The sequence below is a fragment of the Narcine bancroftii genome, chromosome 1 (assembly GCF_036971445.1).
Source record: "Narcine bancroftii isolate sNarBan1 chromosome 1, sNarBan1.hap1, whole genome shotgun sequence".
Taxonomy (NCBI): domain Eukaryota; kingdom Metazoa; phylum Chordata; class Chondrichthyes; order Torpediniformes; family Narcinidae; genus Narcine; species Narcine bancroftii.
The window spans coordinates 394,593,961-394,619,059 of NC_091469.1; the positions used below are offsets into that span (position 1 = coordinate 394,593,961).

Consider the following 25,099-nt stretch of genomic DNA (forward strand, 5'->3'; position numbering starts at 1 on the left):
TAGGGAGTTATTTCCTTGGCGGTCAGAAATCGGACGATGTGCAAGAATCGATCAACTTCAGTTTCGTATGGGATTTTTACGTCCCCTCCGAGCCCCCCATTCTGACTCGAATATTTCTTTTGTGTTTTGTTTGTTTGGTTTTCCCGCGAAAAGAATGTGAGAACAAATATTCACATTCAATTGGGCAAAAAAAGTTTTTTTTTAAAGACTCAACCCACTAAAAATGAAAAGGACTGTTTTGTCCCTGATTATCCTCGAACAACAGGGCGATCTGGATTTGTCAAGCTTAAACCTAAAGCTTACATCATACAGAGCCGTTGTCATACCCACACTCCTGTTCGGCTCCGAATCATGGGTCCTCTACCGGCATCACCTTCAGATCCTAGAACGCTTCCACCAGCGTTGTCTCCGCTCCATCCTCAACATTCATTGGAGCGCTTTCATCCCTAATATTGAAGTACTCGAGATGGCAGAGGTCGACAGCATCGAGTCCACGCTGCTGAAGATCCAGCTGCGCTGGGTGGGTCACGTCTCCAGAATGGAGGACCATCACCTTCCCAAGACCGTGTTATATGGCGAGCTCTCCACTGGCCACCGTGACAGAGGTGCACCAAAGAAAAGGTACAAGGACTGCCTAAAGAAATCTCTTGGTGCCTGCCACATTGACCACTGCCAGTGGGCTGATATCGCCTCAAACCGTGCATCTTGGCACCTCACAGTTTGGCGGGCAGCAACCTCCTTTGAAGAAGACCGCAGAGCCCACCTCACTGACAAAAGGCAAAGGAGGAAAAACCCAACACCCAACCCCAACCAACCAATTTTCCCCTGCAACCGCTGCAACCGTGTCTGCCTGTCCCGCATCGGACTTGTCAGCCACAAACGAGCCTGCAGCTGACGTGGATATTTACCCCCTCCATAAATCTTCGTCCGCGAAGCCAAGCCAAAAGAGAAAGAAAAAGAGACATCATACTTATTGCAGTGTAAACCATTTTCTTGAGAAACTTTGTTCAAATATGTGTGTTTGCTCAGTGTCCCCGATTACAAAAGAGTAAATATGCTAAAAACCATTCGGAGTTTAATCCAATTGATGAATGCCTCGGCGACTGGGAATAATAAACCTTAGTGTGGTGTGGCATGGTTCGCAATCAAAGGTTTTGTTAGTAAGGGGGGGGGTGGAGCTTGCTGGGGGAATGGGAATGTAGCGAGAGGCGGCGAGATAGAGAAAGAGGGATATAGCAAGAGGAGGAGGTAGCGAGAGGCGGGGGCTCGAGAGGAGGGGGAGAGCGAGAGGAGGAAGAGGGGGAGCGACGGGGGCTCGTTCCCTTATTAAAGCTCAGCCTAGGGGTCCGGGTCCACTGGGTCACTTCTAATAATTTACAACACAACATGCGAAATTTATAAGGATATGTCGGGCGACACGATTGGTGTAGCGGATAGCGTCGGCCCAATTGTGTGTGAAATTTGCCCAACTGCCAACTTTATGTGTGGTTTTTAACGGGGTGGGGGGCTCAATTTCAGTGCTTACCATAGGCGTAATTTTCCCCAAATACGACACTGGGCCATGGGCAGACATACGAGCATGGGAGTGGGGCGCAGAGATGAAATGGTTAGCCACTTGGAGATCCACTGTTAAATAGTAAGAAAAAAAACACTGCAGGCTGTTGATTTATTGATACTTTTTTTCAAACTTTATTTAAAAGATAGTGAAAAAACATATACAGTATTGAAATAATCAAGAAAAAGATTTTACAATAATACCCCTCCCAACCCTACAGCCAACTCCCTTAAGGGGAGCAAAAATAAAAATTGACTATATATAAAAAGAAAAAAAATTGAATATTAATAACATTTCAAAGTATATCTAAATGCATATATTTCAAATACAGAGACCACTTACTAACAAAAGAAGAATAATTATCATGTAAATTATAAGTAATTTTTTCCGTGACAATACATACTTTCAATTCATTGTGCCAACATGATATATCAATCTCAGTATCATCTTTCCAAGTACTAGCAACACATTTACGGGCTACTGATAACACCAAATGTACAAAAGCAATTTGAATTTTGTCCAGTCCCATTCCCCTTAATGAATACAAATTTCCCAACAAAAAAAATCATTGGAGCTAACGGTAATATAAATTTATATAATTTTTCCAAAACTATTTTAATTCCTTGCCAAAATTATTGAATTTTAACGCAAGTCCAAATGGCATGTAGAAAAGTTCCAATACATGAACAACATCTAAAACAAGAATCCGAATGACTAAACCCATATTTTTTTTAGCTTTTCCTGGGTCAAATATAATTGATGTAAAAATTATAATTAACCATTCCATATCTTACATTAGTCAATTTAATTACATTGTCCTGACACATATTCGCCCAATCATCTTCGGGAAAAATAAATACTAAATCACTCTCCCATTTAAGTTTAGATTTCTCCCAATCTCACTTATCCATACTGTCTTGTAACAAATTATACATAACTGAAACATATCCCTTTTTCAGTATGGAGGAAATCAAGGATTCAAATCTTGACAAAGTAGGTAAAATCATTTCTCTACCATAATTATCTTTTATCAAAGCTCTAAGTTGATAATACACAAACATAGAATTTACAGGTATATTAAGTCTTTCTTTCAATTGATTAAAAGAAAGAAATTTCCCCTCTACAAAACAATCTTGTATTGTCTTTATACCTTTAGAATCCCAAATGTTTAAATGGTTATTTAACATTGAAAAAGGAATAAACTGATTATTATACAATGGAGTTAAAATTGATAATTTATCTTTTGACCCTAACACCCTATTTTTTTTAATCGAAATCTTTAACAAATATTTCAATATCAGCATATCATATTGCTCTAACAAAATCAAATTCCAATGAAATATAAATTCATGTATTTCAACCCTAGAAATACCCGCCATCTCCACTTTAGCCCAATTAGGTGGATGATCTAAATCCATCAATCTACTAACAAACTTCAACTGGGTCGCTTCATAATAATTTTGAAAATGTGGTAATTATTATTTGCCCAATTCATACTTCCATGTAAGTCTATGCAATGCCACTCGAGCTAATTTATCGTTCCATAAAAACTCTCACACTGCTTTATTCAAATCTTTTAAAAAACCCTTAGAAAGTGAATAAGGTATTGATTGAAATAAATATTGAATTCAAGGAAAAAATATTTTAATACAATTAACCTGACCAATCAAAGTTAATGGAAGATCTTTCCACTTAATCAACTCTGCTTTAATCTGTCTTGATATAGGTACATAATTTAATTGATATAATGATTGATAATTAGTTTCCATAAACACACCTAAATATTGAATTTTACTTGTCCACCTTAATTTTGTAATAGTTTTAAATTCAGAATAATTTCCCACTCCAACCGGTAAAATTTCACTTTTATCTCAATTAACTTTATATCCCGATAATTCTCCAAATTTTAACAAACACTCTTGCAATTGTTTCAATGACCATTCCGCTTCTGTCAAATATACCAACATATCGTCTGCAAATAAATTAATTTTATATTTTTCATTCTTAACCCGCATCCCTCTAATTTCTTCATTTTGTCTAATAGCCTGAGCTGAAAATTCAATAACCAACACAAATAAGGCTGGTGACAATGCGCAGCCCTGTTGAGTTGAATGAGTCAATTTAAATGATGAAGAAATCTATCCATTTGTCACCACCCTAGCAATCAGGTTCATATATAAAGCTTTCACCTAACCAATAAAAAAATGGCAGAATTTAAATTTCTCTAACACGTTAAATAAAAAATCCCACTCAACCCTATCAAAAGCTTTTTCTGCATCTAATGCAACCACCATAGGATGGTTAGGTTGCTTTCGATATGCATTGACCTTTATTCAGTTCATAATACTCTACCTTGTAAATGTGCTGATACCAAAAATAAATCAATTTTAGAAAATGAATCATGTCTTGAAGAATAAAAAGAGAAATCTTTCTCTGTAGGATTAAATTTTCTCCAAATGTCCACCAAATTTAAATCTTTCATTAACGCATTAATTTGTGTTGCCATCTTTGATTTCCTTATCCTTTTTGGATTTCTGTCCAATAAAGGGTCGAGAACACAATTAAAATCACCACCAACTAAAACATTTTCATTAGTTTGAGTTAACAATAAAAAAAGCTTCTGAAATAAACTGCTCATCATCTATATTAGGGGCATAAAGATTCAGCAAAGTCCAATATTCAGCAAAAAAATTACAGTTCACTCTTAATACTCTGCCAGAATACCCCTCAGAAGATTCCAATTCAAATGGTAAATTTTTATGAATCAAAATCGCTACTCCTCTTGCCTTAGAATTAAAAGAAGAAACATGACCTAATCTATTTTCAATTTCAAATGTTTTTTTCAGTCAAATGTATTTCTTGTAAAAAAGCAATATCAATTTTCATTTTTTTATATAAGCCAATATTCTCTTTCTCTTAAATGGATTATTTAATCCCTGAACATTAAAAGTTGCAAAATTCAATTTAGGCATCCTTTTTAACTACTAATATATTTACACACTATGAAATAATGCACCCCTCAATAATTCTTTGGATAAAAAAACACTCAAAAACAAAAAACAAATAACAAAAAAAAAACACAAAAAAAGTCACCCAAAGGCAAAGGTAGTAATACCCTAAAAATCTGGGTGTGGTAAACCCACTAGTGGCAGATGACTGTCAAAATTTTCAGTGTCATCCACCCCCCGGCTAGATACATATATATTATTTAATTAAACACAATAAAATATAGTCCATATATTCAGCCCAATGATTCCATGCCCAACAACTGCTCTGGATCTTCAACATCAAGAAGACTTTGTGTCAACTCTTCTTTCTTTCCATTCTTTCCATACTTTCCATTCTTTCCATACCCATGTCCATTTCCATTTCCATTTACCCTCCTCTTAGCAGACAACGGAGGAGAACACCTATTTCTTCACAGTTCCAGCAAAGAATTAGCAAAAATCAAAGTATTATGATCATTCATAATTGTTTGTTGCAATTTGAGACTTATGTTTGGGTGCATTGCTGATAGACTGGTCCTCAAATTTATCCTGATCATCAGTTCTGCTGTTCTCCTTTTTGTGGTTGAGTGTAGGGTATTTTGGTATCCCACCAAGAAATCAGCAGTTCTGTGGGTCCATAACAAGTCTGCATTTTGTTTAATCTTCATGGCTTTCTTGAAAGTTTGTATGACACGTTTTGTTTCTTCCTTTGTGCTTGGATGATATGGCACAGACAGTATGTGGCATGAACTCTTTAAGTTCTGCTGATACAAATTGTGGGCCATTGTCATAAACTAGTTCTATGGGTAATCCATTCAATGTGAAGACTTCTCTTAGTTTTTTAATTGTATGATCCACAGTCATTTTTTTCATGTAGGTTACAGTTGGCCATTTGGAGTGTGCATCGACTACCATCAAGAAATTCTCTCACATAAATAGTCCTTCAAAGTCTATGTGGACATGATGCCATGGTTTGCTTCTGTTTGATGTGCTTTGGGTTGTGCTTCCTGGCACATGCTGATTCTCCTGACCATGTGCTCGATGTCTTCCCCTATGGAAGGCCACCAGATCTGCATTCTGGTGAGTGCTTTCATTTGCATTATCCCTGGGTGGTTATTGTGAAGTTCGGCCAGGACGCCTTTCTACCACTTCTTGGGGATGATAGTCCTGGTTCCCTATAGCAGGCATCCTTCTTCAATCGATAGTTCCCCACATCTGGCATCATAGGTTTTAATTTCTTCTGACATTTCCTGTTCTTCTGTCCAACCATTGTTTGTGAAGTAGAACACTCTTGACAATATTACACCGTTTTGGGTTTCCTTAATGATCCAACTGACCTTGATTTATTGCTTTTGCTTCCGATGTCCATTTGACGATTACTTCATTCTGCTTTATATCTGGGAGTGGTAAGCTGGAGAGGGCATCTGCATGGCTATCCTGTAAAGGCAGTTAGTATTTTAAAATCATATGCTGCCAATAACATTGCCCATCTTTGACGGCTGTTGCCGCCATTGGCATTCCCTTTTTAGATCCTAATATAAGACTCAGTGGTTTGTTATCAATAATAAGGGTAAACCTTTGTCCATACAAGTATTAGTGAAATCTCTTTACTCCAAATATAAGGGCTAGTCCTTCCCTTTCTAGATGAGCATAATTACGCTCACAAACAATTAGTGATCGGGAGGCATATGCCACTGGCATCTCTCTCTTTCCAGTTTTCTGTGAAAGTATTGCCCCCATTCCCACTGGTGACACATCCACTGCCAGTATCAGTTCTTTGCCAGGATTCCAATGGATTAAGGCATGGTTACTGCTTGTTAGTAGATGTGAACAGAGCGAAGGTGTTCAGTGAAGCGATATTCTAGTATGCGCCCAGTCTTTCCGACATAGAGAAGGCCACAAAGGAGCACCGGATAGAGTAGATAACTTCACACAAATGAAGTGTTGTTTCACTTGAAAGGAATGTTTCCGGCCCCGAATGGTGGTGAGGGAGGAGGTGTTGGTGCAGGTGTAGCACTTCCTGTGGTCACAGGGGAATGTGTCAAGGAGGCAATTGGTGGGAGGGATGATTGGAAAAAGGAGTCATGGAGGGAGCTGTCCCTACAGAAGAGGAAGAGGGGAGGAGAGGGGAAGATGTGTCTAGTGATGGGATCCTGTTGTTGGAGGTGAAAATTACGGAGGATAATGTGTTGGATGCAGAGGCTACCAGAGTGGTAGGTAAAGACAAGGGACAAGGGGAATCCTATGTTTGTTACATCTGGGGGAAGAGAGGGCCAGGGCAGATGAATGGGAAATGGAGGAAATGTGGGTGAGCGGTGAGTTGATGGTGGTGGACAGGAAGCTACATATGTGGAAGAAGACAGACATTTCAGGAAGACATCATCTTGCGTACAGATGTGGTGGAGATGGAGAAATTATGAGAAGGGAATAGAATCCTTGCAGGGGACTGGGAGTGAAGAGGTGTAGTTGAGGCAGTTGTGGGGATTGGTGGGTTTGTAAAATATTTCTGTGGAAAGCTTGCCTCCTGAGATGGAGACAAAGAGATCAAGAAAGGAGAGATTGTTGCCAGATGGACCAGGTGAATTTGAGATTGGGGCAGAAATTAGAAGCTCATCATAGGTGCATTGTTAAGGGGCCTTACCTGTGTAGGCTTGCAGCATGGATTATTACACAAAGTCCATATTAAGGCAGGCATAGCTGGTACTCGTGGACATGCATTGATTTTCTTTTGATTTGGAGGAAATGGGATGAGTCAAAGTAGAGTTAAGAAAATTTAAATCCTGGGAATCACTATCTCTGAGGACTTTCCTGGACCCAATACATGAATGTCATCTTGAAGAAAGGACGTCAGCACCTCTTTCATCCACGTGCCATTCTAAGAGTCTCTTAAATGTCCTAATGTTTCAGCCTCCACCAACATCCCTGGCAAAGCATTTTAGGCACCAAAAACACTCTATATTAAAAAAAAACCTGATGCCTCCCCTAAACCTCCCTCCCTTAACTTTATACATATGGTGTATGCTGTTCCAGCCCTGGGAAACAGGTGCTGGCTGCAGTTGCATCTCTAGGGTTGGTGTCGCCCAGTGTAGTAACTCATGGTGTCACTCACCCCCCTGCACCCTCCCCCCACTCCATGGACCTCCTCCCATATTAGACTATACAGAAATCTTAGTAATTTTTTTGTACTGATGTTACTCGTAAATCATCATTTACGGATATCACTGAATGTAACGGCGATAGTAGTGAGATAAACAAATAGCAAAATTAAAATTACACCTTTAAATTACAATATCATATGCAAAACCTGAATATATTTACATTTATATATTTTCATGTGGTTAAAGTGGAAATTAAGTAAGAAAACAATAGAATTTGAAATAAAAACATTGCATAACTACATCAAAATTATGCTGATTTTAATGTTTCACTTTACAATTACTAATTACTACAAAATTGTAGCTAAAACACCAGAAAATGTGACAAAAGCAGCAATTCTAAAAACATTAGCAGCAACAAAAACAACAGTGCATGCTTAAAAGCGCGTGTAGACAAAACAACATGATTCGAAGCATCATTGTAATTGGGTAATAATGACAGCTCTGACCAAGCACATTAGAAGGTTCAAAAAGTAAATTAGCATATTGATACATGTAAAATGGGGCTTACAAAAAATGTTTTTGTTATAAATAACTACTGTGATATTTTTATTAAAAAATAATAAATTTCTGCTGAAACACCACACAAAAATATTATAGACTTTCATTTTGGTGTTACATCCTCTGATAGTGTCACCTGCTATGGTCCACACCACCTTAGTAACAGCAGAGACTGGATGTCCACCCTATCTATGTCTCTTAAAATCTTGTAGAGCTCTATGAAGTCTCCTCTCATCCTTCTGTGCTGCAAAGAGAAAAGTCCCAGTTCTACTCACCTTACTTTGTAAGACTTGTTATCCAATCGAGGCAACATCCTGGTAAATATCCTCTGCACCCTCTCCATAGCTTCCATATCCTTCCTCTAATGAGGTGACCAGAACTGGGCACATTACTGTCTGTGGTCTTACGAAAGATTTCTAGAGTTGCAACATGACTTCTTTACTCCTTAACTCAATCCCCGATCAATGAAGCTCAGCATCCCATAGGCCTTCTTAACTATCCTATCAACCTGTGCGGCAAACTCAAGGGATGCATGGATTTGAACCCTAAGGTCCCCCTATTCATTTACACTCTTAAGTAACCAACCGTTAACCCTATACTTAGCCTTCTGGTTTGTCCTTCTCAAATGTATCACCTCACACCTGGTTTGAACTTCATCTTCCACTTTTCTGCCCAACTCTGCATCTTGTCTATATCATCTTGTAACCTTAAACAACCTTTAGCTCCATCCACAACTCGAACCTTTGTGCCATCTGCAAACTTACTGACCCATCCTTCTGCCTCTTCATCCAGGTCATAAAAAAAAAATCACAGAGTGTAGGAGTCCCAGAACAGGTCCTTGTGGCACTCCATTAGTCACCGACCTCCAGGCAGAATACTTTCTTTCCACTACTAGCCCCTACTTTTTTCCAACAAGCCAATTTTTTATCCACACAGCTAAGGTTCCACTGATCCCATGCCTCATGACTTTCTGGATGAGTCCCTATTGTGCTTGCTTCTGTGAAAATCTCACTCTATTCTTCCATCTCAATAACATTTCTTTTTTTAACAGCATGTAGAAATAATTGGCAATTGATTGTCCATCGCTAATTGCTGTGAACTGAGAAGCAATTTAAGAATTAACTGTCTTGTAGGCCTCAAGTCACATAAAGGCCATACCAAGTTACAATGGCAGACTTTCTTCCCAGTAGGATAAGATTTAACCAGTTCCGATATCCAATAGTTTCATGTTTTACTATTTTTGAAACTCACCTTTTGTTTAAATTCCAGGTTTATTTAATTACTTGAATGTAATTTCCTCAACTCCTATGGGTGGACAGAAGCCTTTTTAGGGATAAAATTCCTCCAGATCACTAATCATAACTCAAGTTGCTTGTCCTGTTGTTGAATCACTGTGCTAACACACCACTATAGCAGTCTTCTATTTTGTGAAGGCAAATGTTAAGTATTATTTAAAAACATGCTTTTGCCTCCACCCACATATTTTGCATTTGGAGCAGGAGGTTCCTATTTAGCCCCTCAAGCCCATTCTGCCACTCAAGATCATGGCTAATGTGATTGTAATCTCAACTCTGCTTTCCAGTCTCCACATATTTACCTCCACCACCTTGCTTATCCATCTACCATTGTCTTAAAAATACTCAAAGCCTCTTCTTCAACTGCTCTTTGACAAAAAGATTTCCAAAGACGAGAGACTCTGACAGAGAAAAAAAAACTCACTTAATCTCTTTCATAAATGGGAAACCTCTGAGTTTTATACATTGAACCCTGGTACTAGATTTTTTTTTCAAACCTTCCTTGTCAAAATTCCTCAAGGTCTTTTTTGTTTCAATTAAGCAAGCTTTTATCTTCTAAACTCCAGTGGATACAAGCCTTGTTTGTCCAATTTATCTTCATAATCCAGCCTACAGATTCCAGGTATCAGTCTTTGAACTGCTTCCACTCCATTAACACCCTTCTTTAAATAAGGCACAGCACTCCAGATTTGTTCTCATCAATGTCCTTTATACCTGAAACATTCGCTGCTTATTTTTATTTTCAATTAACTTTGCAATAAAAAATATAATAATTTAGCTTTCTTAATTACAATATAATTGCATACTAGTCTTTTCTGAACCATGCAATTCACATGCTACTCAAGATAGAACCCTCTCGTCTCTGAAATAATATACTCTTATTATGATTTTTTTCTGCCAAAATAGACAATTTCACATTTTTGCACGATTCTCACTTAACCCATCTACATTAATTTGTAGATTCCTTATGGTCTTTTCCCAACTTTTTTTCTTCTATCACCAAATAAAATAAGTAACTGTACTTCTGGTGCCATCATTCAAGTTGCTTCTATAACTTGTACAAGGTTGAGGTCCTGGCTCTTATCCAGGTGGCACACCACTCGTTAGATCCTGGTAACCAGAAAATGTGCATTAATGCCTACCTTCTGTTTCCTGTCAGCCATTCAATCTTCCATCCTTTCTAACATGTTACTTCTTACACAATTAACTTATTATTTTTCATAATTATCTTTGAAATAGCATGATATTAAATGCCTTAGAGAACTTGAAGTATAGTGCTGTACATCTACCATTCCTCTTTATCCATATTACAAGTTACTTTTTCAAAATGAACAATAAAATGATAATCTGGAAAAAAATATTTCCCTTTCATAAACCAAGGTTATATCTTCTGATTATTTTGTGATATCTAAAAAGTTTTATACAGTTATTCTCTTTGCCTTTAATGTTTGTACAAAATTCTTTGAGATGTCTTATCAAGAGCTTTTCCTACCTACTCTTTGCTTTGTTAGTTTCCTTATTAATTTCATCCAACACCTTCAGCAGTATTGAGATTTTATAGATGACATAAGCAATCTTCTTGCCTCATTCCATCGTGCATACTCTTGCTGCCAATCTCACACAGTATGAGCACTTAATTCCATTTGCTTTTGCAAATTTAGCAACACCAGTTAAAGCAATTGTTTCAACACTGAAACAAATATTGTGGCACAGTATTCAGTGTAATATTTGGCAGAAGCAAGAATACCAGTTTTTATCAGGGTTAAAGTCACCAATTGTATCGAAACCAAACATGTCAGGATTTGTCTCCTTCCACGAGACCAGAGAAAGCCTGCAATCTTTCTGAAGGTTACCATTTGCTTCTTATCCACACAGATTATTGACCTGTTCTCAATTACAGTTTTACCTCAAGTATAAATGTTAAGTTCACCCTAAGTAATGCCAACAACATGCTTTTCCCTTCAAAATTATCAGATTAATGAAACCACATGGTCAACAATTTAATTATGTGTTACTGTAAAGATATCATGTTTTCAGCGCTTTCAGAAAATGCCTGTGCAGACATTTCCTTACTAAGGGTTGCCATGGAGTTGGTAGTTTCCCACTCCTTAACCTCCTCAGCTGTTTCTCCATTTCTATGAATGCATTTTGCTCTTAGCTTTGCTGTTAACAATTTCTCTTGTATTCCATTTAATTGTAACTATTTTATAATTCCAAAATTTTGGCTTATTTATAGTCACATTTGAAATAAAATATTTTAAATATATTCTCATGGTAACCAATGCAGTTCTCTTAATACAGCTGCAAATCAGTTGTTCCAACAATTAGGTAGCTTTGTTTGTGTGTACATCTGTCACCAAAATTAGATGATTCAAAAAAGACAAAAATGAGATTAAAGTTTATGTAATGAGACCATAAAACATGGAAGCATATGGTTCATAGAGTCTTCCCCACCATTTCATCATGAGCTGATCCATTTTCCCATTCAGCCACACTGCCTGGCCTTCTCCCCATAACCTTAGATGCCCTAGCAAATCAGGAACCTATCAATCTCTACTTTAAACAAACCCAATGTCCTGGTTTTCACACCACTTGTGGCAACAAATTGCACAGATTTACCACCCTCTGGCTGAAAAAATTCCCCTGGATCTCTGTTCTAAGCAGATGCCTTTCAAACCTGATGTTGTTCCCTCTTGCCCTAGACTCTCACACCATGGGAAACAACCTTTTCCCATCTACTCTGCCAATGCCTTTCAATATTTGAAATATTTCACTGAAATCCCCATCATTCCCCTGAATTCCAACAAGTACTGGCCAAAATTTATCATTCTTGGAATCATCTTTATGAACCTACTGTGAACCCTCTCTAATGTCAGCGCATCCTTTCTTAAATGAGGAGGCCAAAACTGCTCCAATTAAGGTCTCACCAGTGCCTTTTAAAGCCTCAACATCATATCCCTGTTCTTATATTCTATTCCTCTTGAAATGAATGCCAATATTGCATTTGCCTTTCTTCACCACCCACTCAACATGGAAATTTACCTTCAGGATATCCTACACAAGGACTCCAAGTCCCTGTGAATTTGGGTATTTTCAATTTTCTTCCGAGTTAGAAAATAGTCTGCCCATTTATTTCTTCTACAAAAGTGCATGACAATACATTTTCCAACATTTTATTTCATTTTCTACTTCTCTGTTCATTCTCATCATCTGTCTATTTCATTCTGCAGTCTTCCCATTTCTTCAAAACTAACTGATCCTCCACCTATCTTCATAGTGGCCGGTAACCTTGCTCACACCTTCCTAACAAGTGAGGAAATGTTGACTGTTCACTACAGACACTAATTAAGTGAACTCCAAGGAAATTGATAAAAAAAGTAGCTCCAACATTGACACCTGTGGAACACGACTAGCAACTGGCAGCCAATCAGAATATGATCCCTGTATTCCAACTGTCTGCTTTCTCGATAGTATAATGGAGCTGATTGTTGACTTCAGGAAGGGAAAACCAGATGTGTACATTTTAATGATTATTGGGGAATCAAAGGATGAGCAAATTTAAGTTCTTGGGAGTCACTATCTTGGGGGATCTTTCCTGGACCCAACACGCTAATGGCATCATGAAGAAAACACTTTGTCAGGAATTTGTGGAATTTTGTTATGACATCAGAAACCCTGGCAAATATCTACAGATGTGTAGTGGAATGTGTGCTATCCGGCTGCATCACGGTCTGGTATGGGGACACCAATACCCCTGAATGTAAATGACACAGCCCAGGACATCATAGACAAAACCATCCCCACTAATGAAAACATCCACAGGAACATTGCCATTGGAGAGCAGCAGCAATATCCAAAAATCCACACCATCCTGCACATGCTCTGTTCTCACTGCTACCATCAGGAAAGAGGTATGGCTGCCACAAAGCTTGCACCACCAGGTTCAGGAACAGCTGCTACTCCTCCACTATCAGATTCTTGAACAACAAACTCAATCAGAGACTCATTTAACGACTCTTACTTTTGCAATTTATTGATTTTTTTTCTGTTTGGCACAACCAGCTTGTTTATATTTCTTTATTTGTTGACATGTGTACATTGAGTACAGCTTTTTTTTATTGAACTGTCAATAAGTGGTCATTCTTCCTCACCTGGCAGGAAAAAAAATCTCAGGTTTGTATATGATGTCATGTATGTACTCTGACATTAAATTTGTCTTGAACTTTCAAACTTTGATTTCAAACTTTCCTGTTTTGACTCTGGTTATCTCAATTTCAAGTGAATTATGTTCATCTCAATCAGATTTAGACCTGTTCTGAAGTTTTTAACTGATAATCTTTTGAAAGATGTTACCAGTGTCAGGATACACAGACATTGATATAGGTCAGAAACTGTACTGGAGAATGACAAGTGGACATATGTTCGCTGATATACTAACTTTTGCATTTGTAAGTTTTTTTCTTGAGGTGATGAATAATTTAGAATTAATGTTTAATTATGGCAATATCAAAGGATAAAAAATACACCTTATCCAATGGTATGGTTTTTATCACTCATGTTTCAGTTGAGATGTTTGAAGGAATAGATGGGTGGCCTTATGAGAAAGATTGGATGAGCTAGTCTTGTATTTTATTTATTTTAGGAGGATAAGCGGGGTCTTGATTGAATCATAAGAACCTGAAGGGTCTTGACTAGGGTGGATTAGGAAAAGATTCAGATGTATAGGATCACCCATTAATGACAGAAATAAGGCATTTTTTTTCCCAGCAGGTTATAAAATTTAGAATTTTTTCTCCTCATTGAAAGTCTGTGATAATCTCAAATCTGAGGTAGATTTTTTACTTGAAAATCTTGGGAGGAAAGTTACCGCAGGTAGCGGGAAATGTGGAGTTGAAGTTACTGCCAGATCAACCATCTTATTCAGTTGTGGAGTAGGCTCAAGGCTCCTATCTATATTCTCATATATATGTTCAGATAAATGAATTTCACTCTCTTAATATTTGAAAATAGGCAATGTGTTTCACAGGCATACTTTGTTAATTTGGAAAAGAACTTTTCACTATATTTTATTCCATCCAAAATATTTTTTTGGTCAACTTTTTAATAAATCTACTTTTATAAGTAGAGGGTCAATACCATAGATAATTTTACTTGATACCTTCAGTGCTGATGTTGCTTTATAACATTTAAGTAAATATTGTCATATATCAGCGCATCTTGATAAATCTTGACAGATGCACAGTTTTTTGTTTTAACTCATTAGATGAAGCAGAAATATTTTTTCTATGAAGTTTTACAAGATGCTACCCAGTCTCTGCACAAAGAACATTGATATTTGAGAATGCAATTATTTTAAACAATAAATTAACTATGTCTTTTTTTGTTTTTGTGAATATAGTAAATATATCAATGAGCAGGATTTAAGGAATCATTTAATTAACCAAGGCACTGGAAATGGAATCAGGAGCAGGTCACATGTTATCAACACTGATCCTATGTCTCATTTACATTTGTGCTCAATCTCCATATCCCCTGATATTCTTAATTTTCAAAAAATCTATTGATCTCTGACTTGAATTTCCCTAAAACCGAACTCTCCTCATCATTGCTAAATGTCAAATTTCTTATCCTGAAAACATGCCCCTTAATTTCCCAGCAGCAGAACGAGTATGTGGACATCCAGCCTATCAGTCCCTTCTGGAATCAAATTTGTTTTTAATAGGAGAGAGCAGAAAAAAAGCATTCCATAGCTGTTGCTATGTAGGTCTGATCTATCCAATGTGGACTAGCACCCAACAACTTACAATCCCATTTGGATGCTGAAAATCCATTTCTCTCCATTTCCTGCATGTTAATATCTCTGTTTTAAATGTCACCATTGTGTCTTTTTTGGCAACCATCTTCCCTCCCCACCTCCAGACAGGATGCACCAGTTGCCTACCACTCAGCTCGAGGGATGTATCTTCAGGCTTGATCATTGAATTTATGTGTTTGAATAATCATGAGTTTAGTGCGATGAATTACCACAAGAAGACTTGAAAAGAGTGATTAAAGGCTTTAATAACCTGAAATGTCAGGCACATCTTTACATGTACTGGCCTGGATCCAAGGAGGATCTTTGGAGGAAACTAGGGCTATCAGTCTTTATTGGGAATGCTATGGGGAGGAGTTACAGGGTTGGAGGTGGGCCAGCTTGTACAGTGTAGTGAGGTCACCTCCTGCACTACTGTGTTCCACTACAATGAGGAAGATCAATGTTTGTGAACTTTGCCATTTTCAATGAAACACATAATATGTATAATGTATAATATGAATGTTGGTTGGTGAATATTAACCTCAAATTCAGCTGCAGGATGTTTCTGCCATGTCAGGTACAATTCATTGACTTCCAATCATAAAACTGTGGGAACATCATTATCAGACAATGGGTTCAGGAGAGCAGTTTAACAACATTTTCTTAAGGGCATTTTGAGATGGGCAATAAATGCTGGTGCCATTGGTGAAACTTGCAGAGCATGAATGAATAAATGAATTGCACTTGCAGATATTCCAAAAACACATTTCTCTAAAGATGCCAGAGATGTAAGGCGGTTGTTTTCTGTGTCTCCTAGACCCACTCATAATAGAGCAGAAATCCATTTTAGATCTGTTAATTTAATGACTAGGATTAAAGTTCAGTGAAATAGATATATTGACTAATAGATTATTATTTAACATACAAGATTCTACTTAGGTCCAGGATCTGAAGCAGACTGTAGTCTCATGAAAGGAGATTTTGAAATTCCTTTTTCTTCTTAAAAGTTCTAAGAAGGTCAGCAATTTTATTTTGATATGTTTTGTGTCCAGAGAGCATAAATACTCTCTTGTATCCCCAAAACATGGTCTGTTAACAGCTGGCTCCAGTGATTATTCTCTCCCTTTGTATGACCATGTAAAATCTGGCCTTCACGACAAACCTTTGCCTGTGAGGTGGCCTTTTGTGAGTTAATGATAATGGGTTATTTTGGTCTGGGGGAGGGGTGGAAACAATACCAAGATTCCATTTGACATTTAGGCAGGAGACATGGACTGCCTAACTGTACTCTGGTAGAAACAACAAACTGCTGGAGGAACTAATGCCAGCAAAGTTGACACTTCAGTTTGAGACCCTGCATCAGGACTGTAGTGTAATTAGTTACCTGGAAGGCACTCCCGATCAGACAGATATAGAAGGCAAATAAAACAATAAAAATTGAAATTTTAGGGAAAAAAATTTAAAGATAATCATTATAAACATTTGCAATTTAGATGTGATATGCGGTCTTTTTGATGAGAATATGCAAATCATTGCCTATCCATAAAAATAGATTTTGTTTCTTGTGTAGCATTGCCATTTAATTTATAATTTTGAAATAATATATATATGTATATGGATTTGACTGAATTTAGATGAATGCACCTTGTCAAATGAACGTTTCTGATCAGATCTACTGCCGTGCCATTCATAGTTTGTGACCCGTGACTGCAGTGATTACACTCAACTTCAACAGAAGGTTTGAGAGAGCTGTTCTTGACATTTAGAAGGGCAGGTTGGGGAGGTGCAGAAAGTCTCATTTAGTGGGTTTACCTTCAGTTTTGTGCATAATCAAAACAATATAAACTAGACAACAGTCAAAGTCCAAACAAAGAAATTAGGATACTTTTTATTATGGAATGTCCTTCTGCATAAAAGATTTTCTTGTTCTGAATAAGGAAAGTTTGAGCATTACATTCAAAAGGAGGCATACTTAACCAAAAACAAACACTTTCTCCAAATATAAATGAAGGTTTAAAATCTAATCACCACAATTAAATGCAGTTATTTTGTTCAAATATGTATCAGTCAGTACGATATTGTATCTGTATAGGCATTGACATCACAGCTGATTGATTCAAATATTTGTATCTTAAGCATCATCCAAATTACCCAGTTTGTTACTGATTGAGATTTACAGCTGCATATTTGGGAAAGTTTATTTTCTCCCTTGTTGAAACAGAGTTCAAATAGTTGAAAGTTCTAGTGGTGTGCAGTTCTAGTTCCTGCATCGTTTTATTCATGCTTCCATCTGAAAAATAGTGTATTTATTTGTGGTTGATGCCAGCAGCAAGAACACCTATTAATTAGTCTAGGTTCAAAATTGCAGTGTACCTTTTGCTGATTTGTAAAATTCCCTTTATTTTCTGCTTGGTTTAGGAACAATTTGAGACTCTTGTACTGATTATGAACTGTGGTGACAGACATTGGATAATCAATGTTTCTGGAAATGTCAAGGACTTCAGAAATGTTGAAGGAATAACTGATGTTATAATTGTACTCTATTTTTGGGAATAAAATATGATATTTGTGATTTGTTGTGAAATACAATGCAATGCCTTATTTTGTCAGCAGATGATGCTAGGGCAAGTTCATCTTAAAACATGCAAATACAAAACATTGTGGAGAAATCAATAAAAAATGCATTAATCATTTCATTACATATTTATCACTTTGGATTATTTTTGTGATTAGAATATAGATTGCTAGCGATGTGGTGGAGCAGGTAAGCATGGGATTTTGAGGGCAAGAAAGGCTTACGTTTAATCACGTAGAACTATGCAATGGAGCAGTTATAATTGAATCAGTTATCTGATCACGATGAGCAGTGCCTTAGGCAGATCATGTTCACGAGGGAATCCTGTCTGAGGTGGTTTATGAAGACTTACAGGGATAGTTCACCACCTGCAATATTTCTGCAATTCATTCCCAATGGCAGTGAAGGTTACGAAGGCTTCTAGTTTTTAACCCACAAGTTTCCAGGCATGCAGATGTGGTGAACTGCTTTACCAAGTATGACTTCCATAATGAAAAAATGGTGTATTCTTTGAAAACTCCCAATATTCTCGTAAGAGCTGTTCACTCATACTCCACACACTAATGCCCTCACCAATATCCTGGACCATTCTTTCCCCCCGCAGTTAGATTTGTTTGGAGCTCTAGGGTTTCCTTTGGTATCAATGGGTAGTACCAAGCTGAATTACTTACAAACTATGGCATAATTGCCCAGAATCACTATGCTAAATGAGAATTGTTGCAAGTCTACACTGGGAAAATAAAAGTCCGAGCCCTTTGAGAAATCAATAGAAGGATGGATTAAGAACCATTGCCAATCACAATGAAAAACTTTAGGACATGACTGTATAACAGATTGAGATGATTGAGGAGGGAACATCCATTTTCCTGAATAGGATAGAGATAATGATTCTGTGGTCTCCTTTAGGGTGGGGCAAAAACAGAATTGATCACTACCTGAATCCAATTGTATTTAATCGGCCAACCGTATTTGTTCCCAAAGGCAATTACATCTTGGGGAAGAGTAACGGTGGAGGACAAAATTGTGAAGACATTTGGAGCTCCATATAATGCATGTAATTGCACCAGAAATAATGAAAATATTGTATTTTTAAGAAGTGTGAAGCCCAGATGATAGCAGAGGGAGAAGAGAGTACAATCTATCCCTCTCTGATGTTTTTTGATACTGGAAATGTAGTTGAATTAGTATTGGTATTAATTGCTCTCTTGTTGAATCATCAAACAATGAGCACTGCAGAATAGTTACAGGTGGCAATGAGTAGCCATGCTGTACCTGGCCATTGTTGTTCCAGAATATTGGTGACAGGTGCCTTTGTATCAACTTGGTTTCTGTGTCCACTTTGTGATTCTCAGGTGAATAATCGAGAAATGTTTCATGGCAGTTCATCCCTGTTTTGTTTGTCTAATTCTTCCAACTTTTCTGGGAGATGATGGTCAGAAGATTATTTTGCTTGCACTTTCCTATGTGCTGATCCTCCATATTTGTAAATTCTCCCCCTCCCTTCAGAAGCCTAGATACAATCACAATCTAAGAAATTCCAATTGGAGATAAGAGATTGGCCACAAAGTAGATTTTGAGTTAAGAAATGCATTGCTTATAATTTTGAGAACTTTTGATGTGATTTACTTTTGTGTTAGTTGATGGTATCATGTTGAGTTCCTCAACATGATTATCCAACTGCACGAAAACCAACAAGGTCGGGTCAGATACAGCAATGAGCTCTCTGAACCCTTCTCCATTAACAATGGCGTGAAGCAAGGCTGTGTTCTCGCACCAACCCTCTTTTCAATCTTCTTCAGCATGATGCTGAACCAAGCCATGAAAGACCCCAACAATGAAGATGCTGTTTACATCCGGTACCGCACGGATGGCAGTCTCTTCAATCTGAGGCGCCTGCAAGCTCACACCAAGACACAAGAGAAACTTGTCTGTGAACTACTCTTTGCAGACGATGCCGCTTTAGTTGCCCATTCAGAGCCAGCTCTTCAGTGCTTGACGTCCTGCTTTGCGGAAACTGCCAAAATGTTTGGCCTGGAAGTCAGCCTGAAGAAAACTGAGGTCCTCCATCAGCCAGCTCCCCACCATGATTACCAGCCCCCCCACATCTCCATCGGGCACACAAAACTCAAAACGGTCAACCAGTTTACCTATCTCGGCTGCACCATTTCATCAGATGCAAGGATCGACAATGAGATAGACAACAGACTCGCCAAGGCAAATAGCGCCTTTGGAAGACTACACAAAAGAGTCTGGAAAAACAACCAACTGAAAAACCTCACAAAGATAAGCGTATACAGAGCCGTTGTCATACCCACACTCCTGTTCGGCTCCGAATCATGGGTCCTCTACTGGCACCACCTACGGCTCCTAGAACGCTTCCACCAGCGTTGTCTCCGCTCCATCCTCAACATCCATTGGAGTGCTTACATCCCTAACGTCGAAGTACTCGAGATGGCAGAGGTCGACAGCATCGAGTCTACGCTGCTGAAGATCCAGCTGCGCTGGATGGGTCACGTCTCCAGAATGGAGGACCATCGCCTTCCCAAGATCGTGTTATATGGCGAGCTCTCCACTGGCCACCGTGACAGAGGTGCACCAAAGAAAAGGTACAAGGACTGCCTAAAGAAATCTCTTGGTGCCTGCCACATTGACCACCGCCAGTGGGCTGATATCGCCTCAAACCGTGCATCTTGGCGCCTCACAGTTTGGCGGGCAGCAACCTCCTTTGAAGAAGACCGCAGAGCCCACCTCACTGACAAAAGGCAAAGGAGGAAAAACCCAACACCCAACCCCAACCAACCAATTTTCCCCTGCAACCGCTGCAATCGTGTCTGCCTGTCCCGCATCGGACTTGTCAGCCACAAACGAGCCTGCAGCTGACGTGGACTTTTTACCCCCTCCATAAATCTTCGTCCGCGAAGCCAAGCCAAAGAGTTGATGGTAGAAGCAGAGATATTTCTAACCCTGCTGGGAGATTCCTCTTTCCCATAATGGACAAGTTCATTCCAAGTTGCTGTTTCTAATGTTTTCTTTTAACTGTTGTTGCAACAATGCACTGAGAAAAAAAAAAAGATTTGCTGGAGGAACTCTGCAGGCCAGGCAGCATCCACGGAAGGAAATAGACAGTTGACATTTTGGGTTGAAACCCTGCTTCAGGACTAAGAAAGGAGAGGGGAGACAGGCAATATTAAAGAGGAATGGGGGAAAGATCGGTGATATGTCAACTGAAGAGTGGCGGAGGATGATCGACAGATGGAGCCAGGCCTGGGAGCAGGAAGAGTGGAGTTGGGAGAGAGGTGCAGGAGAGTGATTGGAAGAAGCAGACAAAGGAGAAAAGGATGACAGATGGAGACAGGGATAAGGAGGAGAGGCTAAAAGTGGAGACAGCTGCTGAAGAAAGGACAATGGTGGAATCATAAAAGGGAGGGATGGTGGTTAGATGGGAATAATAGTGGGGATGGGTGTATGGTTGGCGGGCAGGTAGGGAAGGGGAAAGGGAACGGGAAAGGGAACGTGTACAGGGGATGGGTGTGGAAAGTAGTGTGTGTGTGTGCATACCAGCATTTTCAATTTTTATTTCACAATATATTTTGAATCCCGAAACATTGACTGCCCATTTCCCTCTAAAAATGCTTCGTGACCTGCGGAGTTCCTCCAGCAGTCTGTTTTTCATTCCCTGAATTCAAAAGAATAAGGCCAAACAGTGACAGTAACTCCCTCTCCCCTTTGGCAGTCCCAGTGGCTCTTTATTAATAATTATTCTTCTATTTACTTATTCCTGCATGCAGCGCTACCCAACTCATGATATTTTCTGAACTATGGATGTTTTTGCCACCTGTGAAGATTTGGCTGAATTTCAGTTAATCAAACACTGTCTATTAACATTTATTCAGGTCACCTGTCCTCACTGGTTTGCTGATGCTGAGGAGATTATTGGCTGGGTTAAAAAGTAAAATAATGACTGCTAACCATTATGTACATGCCCATCATCTATTGCAAAGAGCTAGTGAAACAACATCAACTTCTTGCAATATGCTGTGGTATCAAACTTCAGCTCTTTAGAATCATGACTTGAATATTAGAAGCTTACTGATTTCACTTAATGTTGAATATATCTATCTGTGCAAATCCAAGATAAAACCAATATTTGTCATTTAGCATTTGGCTTATAACTGTGGAACACACTGCAGTTGAGAGATAGTGCAGTATCTAAACTGAGCGTGGTAACAAATAGACAGTGATGGCTTGCTGGAGATCCTGTGGATGAGTAGATATGCAGACTCACAAATTCTGTCACAGTGGATTGCACATTAAGGTCATGATGGAGTTCTAAACAGAGATAGGGGAGAGGAACAAACTACATTTCATCCTGTCTTTTTCTAAATAGAATCTCTTTTTAATCCTGCAGTTCCTGAACCGAAAAATGGACAACATATTGGCTTAGGAGAAGCTCATATAATTTTCTAGCATATGAATTTCAGCTTGCAGAACTTCAACATCACATTGCTCCAGGACAATGTGTGAATATCATCAGGATGGTTATTTCAGTTTTTAGAAAGATGCCCCACCCCTTTATTCCTGTCAAGTTTTCATGAGATCACCAACAGTGGGAAAATTACAGGAACTCTGCAAATTATCCTTGAAAAATTAAATGATTTAATTCTCAAATCAATATTTGACACAAATATTGTCCTAGTACTTATTTTTCCCATTGAAAAATAAGATCTGATTTTGTCTCACGTGAGTTGTCAGTACAATCCAAAACTCTCAGATATCTCACATGGAAACAAAATCTCCAAATTTCAGGAAAAAAAATTATTATAAGTCTAAATTCTGATAAATAGACTTTTATTAAAAAAAAATAAGGATTTTATATTCATCCTTTAAAAGGAATAATATGAGACCAACACTCTATCTGATTCTGAAATAAAAGAATTAAATGTTAGAATTGCAGGTCTGAAACTCTCCTTTGTGGTGTAATCCACATTAACATGAATTCATACTCCATGAAAAGAAACTGACTCATTTCTATTAATTCGACATTTGTCTCATTTTATTCTTCCCACATTTACACCAATTACACCAAATTGACCTACAATCCTGGTATGTGTTGAAGGGTACAAGGAAGCCAGAGCACCCGGAGGAAACCCACGCAGGCATGGGGAGAACTCCTTACGGACAGTGCTGGATTTTCAAAAATATTCCCTGGAATCTACCAGTCATACAACACAATGGGGTTGATTCTGTCTCCAATTACCCTACCAACTGGACACATTTGAGATGTGAGAGTGTATGGAGGAAAAGGCATGCAGCCCAGGGAAAATGTCAAATTTGGACCCAAGCCTCTGGAGCTTTGAGGCAGCAGCTCTACTTTATGTGACAGCGTGCCACCATTGGTTCAGCAGTGTGAGAGGTTGACTGCTGAGATCCCTGGCTGAATTACATAATTGCTCTTGGCCAATAACCTATGCTGGATGGAGTCCCTTTGCAGAGCTAATTGGCCACTGTAAACTGTCCTTCATCTTGGGGAAGTCAAAACCAATGTGATGTGAATAACAAATAGGATTAATGTGGGATTAGTGTGATATGGGTGACCATTTAAGGTTGAATATATCTATCTGTGCAAATCCAAGATAAAATCAATCAATGGATCAAATCGCTTGTATCTATGCTGTATCTCTCTGTGACTCCATGATCATCCTCATAAACCAATACTCCTTTCCAGACTGCTGCTTGCATCAGTGATGTGCTATAAATCTGTCATCTCACTTGTGGCAGCAGACCTGTTGGCATCCAAGTCTGTGGTCAAGCCACACGTTGACACATTTGTTGCTGTCACTAATGTTCCATGAAGTTTCTGAACCACCAAATGAAAGTAGACGTCCTTTCAATGTCCTGCAGCATCAGCCTTGAGCTCATTGGAACTGTGGGCATTTGACATGTGAATCCCACTCCTATGCAGCAGATTCTCTGTTGTTCATTGATGAACCTACCTCTCAGCATTTATGCTCAATCATCCCAAGGTCATTGAAAATCCAAAAGTCCACAGGTGTTGGAAAACCGTTGAAGGATCTTCAACTTTAAATGTTCACTCTGTCTCCTGCGGATGCTGCCAAATTTGTTGAGAATTTACAACATTTTCTGTTCTTATATCCAGAGTTGCCTTTGACATCTTCTTTTGATCTCTTTGAATTGTAAACTTGATGTTGAAAACCCAAATAATTGTAGAGCACAGTGATGCTGGTGTCTGAATCACATATCAGGTTCTAATTTATTGTCACATGTGCCAAGGTGCAATGGAGGCTGTTTGGTTGTTTTGCACGCAGACTACTTAGTTATCTTATACAAAGTACACCATGGAAGACACAGTACAAGATGCAGAGATACAAGGGGAGATCATTTGGTACAGAACAAAAGTAACATGATTTTACTGTTTTTAGATTCTTTCATGAGTCAAATAATGGCAGGAAAGAAATTGTTCTTGAATCTGGTGGTGCATAATCTCATACTCATGAATCTTCTCCCTGATGGGTGGACAGTGAGTCCTTTAAAATGTTGGCTTATTTTCCAAGATACTCAATACAAATCACTATACTGGTCCCACGATGGAAATTTTCCTTCTGTCTGGGAAAGTCTTTCAGATTTTTTGATTGGGCCCTTAAGCACTTCAGTAGAGATTGTCGTGTGCTGTTATATACCCAGAATTTAATGTCAAACTAGGCAATAATATGACAATGAGATGAAAATACCTCAGATATTCTTAAACAGTCTTGAAGATTCTCAACAGATATTCCAAAAACATCGATCTAAGTATGCTTGATAATATTACCTTGGTCAGTGACCCACATTGAAAAGGAGATTATATTTATCAACTTTATTTTAAGAGGTCACCTTGCTCTTCAGGACTAACACCACTTTTAATTGCTTGGATTAACTTTCCTCCTATCCAAATATAGGTAGAAGTACAACACATTTGAATTTAGTTTACTGATAACAGAGTTCACATACTGCAAAGTGATCTTTAACTTAAAATATTAACCATGCTTAAACAAGCAACCTTCCAATGCACTGGAAATATTAGTCACAATCTTGTACTAAATTTATAAGATTCATTTACACACTTCTTCACTTTCATGAAGGAGAACAAAAGTTGTTTGTTATTTTTGAGCCACAGAAGTACATTATGAGAGCAAATGCTTTCTTATCTTTTCTTTGTAGTCTTGTTTGCTGAAGTGTT

At 38.3% G+C, this 25,099-nt stretch overlaps 1 protein-coding gene across 1 annotated transcript in view; it reads left to right on the plus strand.

Moving 5' to 3' along the window:
• The window catches only part of nxph1 (neurexophilin 1), a 41,852-nt gene that overhangs the window by 241 nt on the left and 16,512 nt on the right, over window positions 1–25,099 (plus strand). The gene's annotated exons all lie outside the window — the stretch shown is intronic.